Here is a 10,018-nt window from a genome sequence, read left to right on the forward strand (position 1 = left end):
CTTGAAATAGCGAGCGGACACCATGCTGAATGTTTAAAACGCACTAAGTGACCCCCTGACCTATATTTTGACCCCGTGACCTAGTTTTTGGCCCATGTTCAAACTTGGCCTAGACATTATCTAGATAAAACTTGTGACCAAGTTTGGTGCAGATCGGATGTAAACTACCTGAATTAGAGAGCAGACAACATGCTGAATGTCTAAAAATGCACTAAGAGACCCCGTGACCTAGTTTTTGACCCGGCATGGCCCATGTTAGAACTTGGCGTAGACATTATCTAGATACAACTTCTGACCAAGTTTGGGGAAGATCGGATGAAAACTACTTGAATTAGAGAGCTGACACCATGCTGAATGTTTGAACCGCACTAAGTGACCCCATGACCTAGTTTTTTTGTCCGGCATAACCCATGTTCGAACTTGGCCTAGACATTATCTCGATACAACTTGTTACCAAGTTTGGTAAAGATCGGATGAGGACTACTTGAATTAGAGAGCAGAAAAGTGTGACAAACAGTCAGACTGACCGACGGACAGTGCGGAAACTATATGCCGCCCGTTGGGGGCATAAAAAACATTTATGTTTATGTTTAATGTCAATCAATTACGGGGGCATAACTCTGGAATCACTCAGACCATCCCGACTGAATTTATGTGGACAACAACACAGTATGAAGAAATACATTTATTTTTTGTTTTCATGACATCTTTGTAAAAGTTACAAAAAACAGCTCACGACAGACGCAATTCCTCAGTTTTAATCACATTGAATGATAAAAACAGATGAAGGCAATTTTGTGAAAAGTCTTTACCGGGGGCGACTAGAAGCCGATTCTTGTCACCCTAGGGTGACTTCAAGCTGATTCATGTCAACCTGGGGTGACATGAAGCCGATTCTAGTCACCCGGGGGTGACTAGCGTCGGCTTGAAGTCACCCCAGGGTGACATGAATCGGCTTCTAGTCACCCACGGGTGACTTTAAGCCATTTCAGGTGGACAATGAGCCACACTAGACCACTGATCCATTGTTGGATCCACACTTTAACTACCTGAATATTCTAAAACATACACTAGACCACTGGTCCATTCTTGGATCCACACTATACTACCTGAATATTCTAAAACATACACTCGACCACTGGCCCATTCTTGGATCCACACTATACTACCTGAATATTCTAAAACATACACTAGACCACTGGTCCATTCTTGGATCCACACTATACTACCTGAATATTCTAAAACATACACTCGACCACTGGTCCATTTTTGGATCCACACTATACTACATGAATATTCTAAAACATACACTAGACCATAGATTCATTCTTGGATCCACACTATACCACCTGAATATTCTTTAAAAAAACACTAGACCACTGGTCCATTCTTGGATCCACACTATACTACAGGTCCATTCTAAAATACACACTAGACCACTGGTCCATTTTTGGATCCACACTATACTATCTGAATATTCTAAAACATACACTCGACCACTGGTCCATTCTTGGATCCACACTATACTACCTGAATATTCTAAAACACACACTAGACCACTGGTCCATTCTTGGATCCACACTATACTACCTGAATATTCTAAAACACACTAGACCACTGGTCCATTCTTGGATCCACACTATACTACCTGAATATTCTAAAACACACTAGACCACTGGTCCATTCTTGGATCCACACTATACTTCCTGAATATTCTAAAACACACTAGAACACTGGTCCATTCTTGGATCCACAATAAACTGCCTGAATATTCTAAAATACACACTAGACCACTGGTCCATTCTTGGATCCACACTATACTACATGAATATTCTAAAATACACATTAGATCACTGGTCCATTCTTGGATCCACACTATACTACCTGAATATTCGAAAACATACACTAGACCACTGGTCCATTCTTGGATCCACACTATACTACCTGAATATTCTAAAATACACACTAGACCACTGGTCCATTATTGGATCCACACTATACTACTTGAATATTCTAAAACACACTAGACCATTCTTGGATCCACACTATACTACCTGAATATACTAAAACACACTAGACCACTGGTCCATTCTTGGATCCTAATTATACTACCTGAATATTCTAAAACACACTAGACCACTGGTCCATTCTTGGATGCACACTATATTACCTGAATATTCTAAAACATAATAGACCACTGGTCCATTCTTGGATCCACACTATACTACTGGTCCATTCTGAAAACATGCTTACCTAAAAAAAAGTTTTTCTACAGGCTGAAACTATTTCACATTCAATAGGGGTCTTATTAGAACATGATTCATGCCAAATATCTTAGCATTTTGGTTTCAGAGATTCTAGAAATTTGACTATATTAAAGAGACATATTGATGGCTAGAACAGTATTGTATTTTGTAAAATATATTTATACATTAAGAAGAGCTTATTAAATGATTCCTTAAAACACAGAACTCGTTGTTTAGAATATTCATTAAAATAAAAAAGTATAATACAATAGCTCACTCAGAGCACTTTGTAAAAAAATAACAGTTCTGATAACCAACCCATTTAAAAATATATGGCAGTGGCACTGACCTATTAAACGTAAGTCAGCATGAACAAACTGAGTATTTAGATAAACATTTTCCTTCATCACAAGTTTGTGAATGCATGTTATAAATAGAGCAAAACCACCTGCATATTTATAAATACTATTTTAAAGAAGACAAAATAACATTGATTTTAGTAACTGAAAGGCTGGGTATCAATTTCCAATTACTAGTATTACTTAAAGTAAACTTCCAAAATTGCAAGTATTTGTATGAATATCGGCAGATTCGGGAATATTTAAGTTATTGATCGGCAACTGAAAACTGACGCCTGCCCAAGACAGTGTCATTAAAATAACCAGTAATGTTTCATTAAAAAAACACTATTTAACAGTTTAAGTTGGCCATTCTTTTCCATGAGACAATACAATAAACCTATACAGAACAAGACACAAAAAGTCTTACAAAAAGTGAAAGGATAACATGATGCTACTTTCAGTGGAAATAATATAATAACTCATAAACCCCTTATTGGTGCAAGTTGGAAAGAATCAAAGGAGGTGTGTATGAAAATGAAACATGTCAAGTAATTATGCAATTCTTTTTTAAACTGGAAATGTAAAGGAAACTGAGTCATGCCTGTAAAACTTTTCTGCTGTACAATTTTAATATTCATTCCAAAACAAAAGTAACTTGTAGGACATGATTTGACCTTCAAATGTGACTACTGTAAGAATCCAAAACTGAGTTATTTCAGAGTAAATTTTGGTCAAATTGTTTCTAAATCTATCAACAACGACAATGGCTGAAGATTATCTGATAAATCTACATTTTGTACACAAACATATTCATACACACAAAGGGTAGATATTAAATGCTAGTTTTCCATTATCATTTGGGATGAAAAATGTACTCAAGTTATCCATACATGTTTTATCACACAAAGCATGGAGTGTTGAACATTTAGTTTATGAGTTCTTTAGTGGGGGGAGTGGGGGGGGGGGGGGGAGGGGGATAGGGGGGAGTGAGAGGGGGGGGGTATAATGTGGGGTGTGGAAATTTATAAGATGTTTAAAAAAAACATTTGGGGGTGTGGGGGTGTGGGGGTGGGGGGTAGGGGGAGTGGGGGGTAGGGGGGTGAGAGGGAGGTAATAATGTGGGGTGGGGTAATTTAAATGATGTTTTAAAAAAAATTGGGGGGTGGGGGTAGGGGGGAGTGAGAGGGGGTATATATAATGTGGGGTGTGGTAATTTATTAGATGTTTAAAAAAAATTGAGGTTGGGGGGTGGGGGGAGGTAGGGGGGGGGTAGGGGGGTAGGGGGAGTCCAGATATCATTGGGACTAATTATCTGACCAAGTTTCATTTAGATCGGACAAAAAATGTAGACTCTAGCGTTCACATGGCATATATTGACGATGCACAAAAAACAAAGGACTATCACATAAGCTGAACATAGGGGCAATAGTGCTCAGGAGAGGTAATAATGTTATGCGGACAAATGTGCTGACCAAGTTTCAAGATTGCAAAAGAAAGGTTGGCCTCTTGAGGGTTCACAAAGTAAATGTTGATTACACCAATATAACTCACATACTACATTCAGACATTTTTACTACATACATAAACACAAATAGAGCTTTGTCACAGACGTGACATATACCCCAAAATGCTGCAGTGACATTGAATATTTTGCACGCTGTCTTCACAAAACAAGAGAAGCTAATTTATGGCGATTTGGAAAAATGATTATGCCATTGTCTTTTATGGCCATTGTGACCTTTGAACTCTTGAATTATTTTGCATGACATGCCCTCCAATTGGAATGTATCGTTACAGCCCTAGTTATGGTCCAGACAAACTTTCAGTTTAAAACGCAGTTAGTGACCTGTGACCTAGTTTTTGACCCGGCATGACCCATATTCAAACTTGACCTTGACAACATCTAGATACAACTTCTGACCAAGTTTGGTGAAGATCAGATGAAATTTTTGGGACAGACAGACCGACCGACTTTACCTTTGAATTCAAAGTGTGACCTTGACCTTGGAGACATCCACATCCTTCTATTGCATGACACACCGTCCTATGATGGTGAACAAATGTACAAAGTGATTTCAAAATCTAATGATAAATGACATGGTTATGGTCCGGACAAACTTTCGGTTTAGAACGCAGTAATTGACCCGTGACCTAGTTTTTGACCTGGCATGACACATATTCCAACTTGACCTAGACATCATCTAGATACAACTTGTGACCAAGTTTGGTGAAGATTGGATGAAATTTTGTGACAGCCCGACTGACCAACAGAGTGACTCATATAGCCTCTATTACCAATGGTAATGGGGTATAATTATATGTGAATGTCATTTTTTATTCTAAACCAAAGAATGTGTTACAAAATGCTAGATCAAACAAATTGAACAGTTCTTCTTGCAGTGGTAGTGGATTACTTTCATCTGGCAATGATAAATTCATTTTGTTTATGCAGGTATTTGCAGTGGGCAGGAAATTAGCACTTTCCATAAATTGAATGGAAGGCTGAAGAGCAAAGCCCAAGGCAGGTTCCTCCTCTGTACCAGTGGCAAACCTTAATATGGTCCCAAGATTTACAGCACCTCTTCTTCCACCTGAAGATATACATTATACGAAAATAATTTGGTAAAATGTTATACTGTTTATACACTCTTACCACTCTGCAAGTGGCTATATTAAGGATATATCAACTGTTACAATCCTGTGTGTGTGTGTGTGGGGGGGGATTTTGATGTGAAATAACTTTTTAGGAATGATTTATGAAATGTTAAATTTTCATAATAATACTTACCTTGAAAATTTACTGGAATTAGCTAACTTACTTAAAACATCCAACAAGCTTTAACAGTATTTGAATGCTTGCTTTACAGAAATTATTCAATAATGTTTTGGGCAAAATTTTCTTTTAAAAGGTATGACATATAATGCATAAATATACTGTAGCACCAACAGACAGGGCAAAAACAATATGTCCCCCAGTATAGACTGGGGAAGGTTCAAGGTTTGATGAATCTGGAAGTCAACCAGTGAATAGTTTACACAGAAAATAATATGGCTGCCAAATAACATCACACACCAGTTTAAAATGCAGTTTAAGTATTGCCAGCAAATAAACACACCTTGCTGAACAATTAACAGGAGGGTATATATGGAGGCTTATAGTGGTACACAACTGAGACTATAAATAAAATGCACAAACAAGAGTAAAATAACAAAATAATCGTTAGAAGATCTGTGTAATATATATTACACAAGTAGTCATTTCGCTTGCAATTGAAGTGTTCAACTGCAATATAGCAATTGAAATACTAAGTACCAAATTATGCTCTCTGGTGATGACAATATCATTTAAGACAAGCATAGTTTGTAATAAAATATACGTTGGACAAGACTACTTGGTTTCTAAAAGATGGACCTTTTTCAAATTAAACATGACCATTATGAACATTTGAACTCTTTAACTATGGTAATATACATGACCCTGCCTTTGTGAAGATGAACAAAATATCTTTTGACTGCTACTGTGCAATTGGGGGATAAATATAAACATTACCAAACACAGACAAGAGGATCATGACAATAGGTTTTGACAATCTTTTCCTTTGAAAAGTGGAGCTATTTAGACACAATTAAAGACTAAGTGTATAAAAAAAGGATGCATACCACAATTGAATGTATAAACACTGAATGGAACTTACTTGCAGCTTCACGCATGTATTTGATGAACAACGTGTATGTGGAATGCTCTCTCTGTCTTCTGTTTGACCCTTCAGCACTAAACTGTGGCTTCAATAGGTGTGTCAACATCTTCAACGTTAAAGGATTCGACTGTTGAGGTGTGAACAGGTGAATAACAGCTGGCAGTTCTTGAACAAGCTGAAAACGAAGGTTCAACAAAATCTTGCTGTTCAAAAACTTAAACTCAAACTGCAATTTCTATTGCAACTAAACAGGATTTTAATGGATATACACATTCCAAAAACAAGATAGCCATAATATCCCTTAATCGCTCACGATAGAGTGATTGTTTTAAAATATATAATTAATGTGCTCTTAAGAATGGATTTGACTTTGTTATATTAAGATACATGAAATTAACTACATTCAATTTGTAGACCCAGAATCTAAGAATGTCAAAAGTTATATATTCTGGTCATATAAGTCACATGGGTTCATTTTGTAAAACAAGAAAGAAGGCAACGCAACAGATGGATATGATTTGCAATATTTAAATGCTGGACATTGAACAAATGCTTTTGTATGCTATTGGTAAGAAAAGTGGTACATCATGATAATAATGTACAACTAGAGCTTTGTCACAGACCTGACGAATACCCCCATATGCCACATTGACACAGAATATTCTGCATGTTGTCTTCACAAAAAAAGAAAAGCTTATCCTACCAAGTTTCATGTTAACAGGTCAAACCAAACTCAAGTTATTGAGCGAAAACCATGATACGGATCAACTCTCTTAAGTCACAGTGACCTTGACCCCAAAAGCAGTCTGAGGCGAGGTCTCGTCATTAGCATCCTTTAAATCATGTTTCATTACGGTATCTAATATGACATAGAAATTTTTGATTGGAAACCATTTTTCTATTTTTAGCCAAGGTGACCTTGACCTTAACCTGATGCAGGGCTTTTTTTCAGCTGATTTTATAGCCGTTATTTGGTCATATTTCCAATTGCAAAACATATCCCAAATCCAGTAAAAAAATCCCAATGGATAGCCTCTGTTTTAAAAATTCAAAAATAATGTGATTTTTCAGTGCAGAAAAGGACTGTACTAGGTTGAAATCACCATTTTAGTGATTGGTTTCAGCTCATGTCGTTCTATTTTATGATAAGTTACCAACATTTTATATAATTTTTTAATACTACTAATATTTTCCCAATTTGTGGTCAAAAGATGCTTAAATTACTAATTTCAAGGGTATAAGTCATGTTCCCAAAGTGGTGAAAAAAAGCCCTGTGATGGACCCCAAAATCAATCCCGAGCAAAGTCTTGATCCTAGTTTCATCAACAGGTCAAACCAAACTCAAGTTATTGAGTGGAAACCATGAAACGGACCAACTGACAGACAAGTGCACTCCTATATATCCCCCTAAATTTTGTTTATGGGGATATAATAATTGAATGAGAATTTAATTGTTTTACATGTTTTGTAATAATACATATATCATCCTTCTTCGCTGGTCAAATGCACAATTCCATTATGTTGAAGCACTCGTTTTGTTCATAACAAAGTCATGAATGAAGATATATCATTTCGGTTATAAAATAAATGGTATTGACATGTATATGGGTTTGGTTAAGACATTTAAGTGGTAGTCTGCAAAACCACACATTGGGCTCATAAAAATGGAGAAAAAAACAACAACCCACCTATACTTATTTTAAGGGCCATACAATTAACTTTAAACAAGCTTACAGTTAGTATTGCACGCAATACATGTCCCCTACCATCCCCTGCATTACTTGAAGGTTAGCTGTGTTTATACAGCAGCATCTGTCTAGATTTACAATGTTATTTGTGCATTTACAGTTACAGCATGCATGATAGTTGAATAATGTGAATTTAATGTATGTTAATTGAAACCAAATTTTTATTTTTAGCAACAGTGACCTAGATATTTTACCCTTTGGCCCCATATGCAATCCCACAAGCTACCTACAGACCAACTTGCAAACAAATCCATTGGCCCTAAGTGAAGTTATCATCCGGAAACCACCTCGGATAGAGTAGACACACCGACAGACTGACATCAACAGACACTATAGTCCCCTCTGGAAACAGGCAGGGGACTAATAAGCATGTTTTGTATACCGTAATAACTGTTGGTTCATCCGCTGTACATTGGTTTAACTGCTCTAATCAGAACTTCTATTTGCAACATTCAACATTATTTACCTGAACAAGACCAAGACTGTCAAGACCTTTTCTTAGGTCCTGGATGTACTTGTCTACAGGCAGCACTTGATTGAATACTTTCTCCACTAGCTCTGCTCACATAATTCTAGGTAATCTTCCGTTTTGAAGAGTGCTCAGAGCTGGAATGTTAAATGTACCTCAAAATATTTATATAGTTTTGTACATGTCTCATTGGGAAATCAACTCCTCACCCAAGAATAGTTTTTCACATTAGACTATGTAAATGACCAACTGAAAGCAAAATAGTTGATTTCCCCTCTAAACGGGAATCCTCACTTAACCGGAATTTCCTCTTGCTCCCAGGGCAATTTCATGGCAAGGGCATAAAAATGCAATAAAATATTATTAAAGTTAAAAGTTAGAAGGTTTAATGACATCTAAAAATAACAAGCTGTAAACACCTTAAAGGGACCGTCAACTACAAATGATTTTACTGTGGTTTAATTGGGGCGGAATTTTTGCCCCTATATCAGAGTTCAAGAACCCTGTATGTACAACTGGGATAATGTATTTTTCAAAGCCTGAATGATTGGACTTTGCCTTTGGAACACTAAGTACAGGCCACTATATGGCACTTTGTCCCAGTCAAATAAGCTTAATTTAATAAATTTACCCAATATTCTGCCAACAGCTTCATAGTCATCTGACCACTCTCTCACTGGCTCGAAGTATTCTTCCTTAATGCACTGCAGGACAAGAGAGAAGAATTCCTTTCTTGGACCTCCAAAATCAGCAGCACACTGCAAAATTAAATGACAGGTACAACCCACTAGATTTGTTACATACACTAATGTTCGCATTTTTTTTTTACCAAAATGGTGAATCACCGCATGTTAAAATTGGGTCTTGCACATATACACTTTTTTCTTTATGACACATCTCCAGTTTCAAGTCTATTACTTACACAATTTATGAGTAGTTTGATCCACATGTTGGAGCAGTCAGAGAGAGATGATCAAACCCACAGCCGACCAACCAACAAAATGACAACTATATACTCCCTTGCAAACTTTGTTTGCTGGGGTGTAAAAGATTACGTTATTCCCATAGCATGGCTAGGCAAGAAGCCGCTGACTCTAAAACAAGGATATTGAATGCCCCAAAATTTCCAAACCTCTTTGCAACATTCTTTCTATATTTTTCAAAGTTTGAAAAATCATATTAATGAAAAATGTAATACAGTGAAACACAATAATAACAAACAGGGCATTATTTTCAGTGAAGTAGACTTGGAATTGGAAAATCGTATGATCATTTGGTTTTATTTCTACACTTTATATGTATTCACCTCTCCATAGAACTGAACTTCAAGGCATTTCCTCATGTCGCTTATTGCCCTTATTTCCTCAATTGCTGTTTTCAGTAGATCGCCTCTGTCTACCAAAATGAAATTGGTTTCACCATAAATGCCCGTAGATGATGTCTCTTCTGTTAGTTCTAATGGTCTCCCAGTGACAATCTCTTTTTGAAAGATCTTTAGCACATGAATAGGATCAGA

At 36.7% G+C, this 10,018-nt stretch overlaps 1 long non-coding RNA gene and 1 pseudogene across 1 annotated transcript; both read right to left on the reverse strand.

The window, feature by feature from the left end:
- Window positions 1-672: 672 nt before the first annotated feature.
- Window positions 673-3,542, reverse strand: LOC127846975 (uncharacterized). Its single transcript, XR_008033753.1, has 2 exons — window positions 2,113-3,542; window positions 673-2,054 (listed from the first exon to the last, which is right to left on the reverse strand). It is a non-coding gene; the product is annotated as an uncharacterized LOC127846975 (long non-coding RNA).
- A 332-nt stretch (window positions 3,543-3,874) lies between these two features.
- On the reverse strand, window positions 3,875-10,018 carry LOC127846974 (uncharacterized; annotated as a pseudogene).

Source organism: Dreissena polymorpha, chromosome 10, assembly GCF_020536995.1.
Source record: "Dreissena polymorpha isolate Duluth1 chromosome 10, UMN_Dpol_1.0, whole genome shotgun sequence".
Classification (NCBI taxonomy): domain Eukaryota; kingdom Metazoa; phylum Mollusca; class Bivalvia; order Myida; family Dreissenidae; genus Dreissena; species Dreissena polymorpha.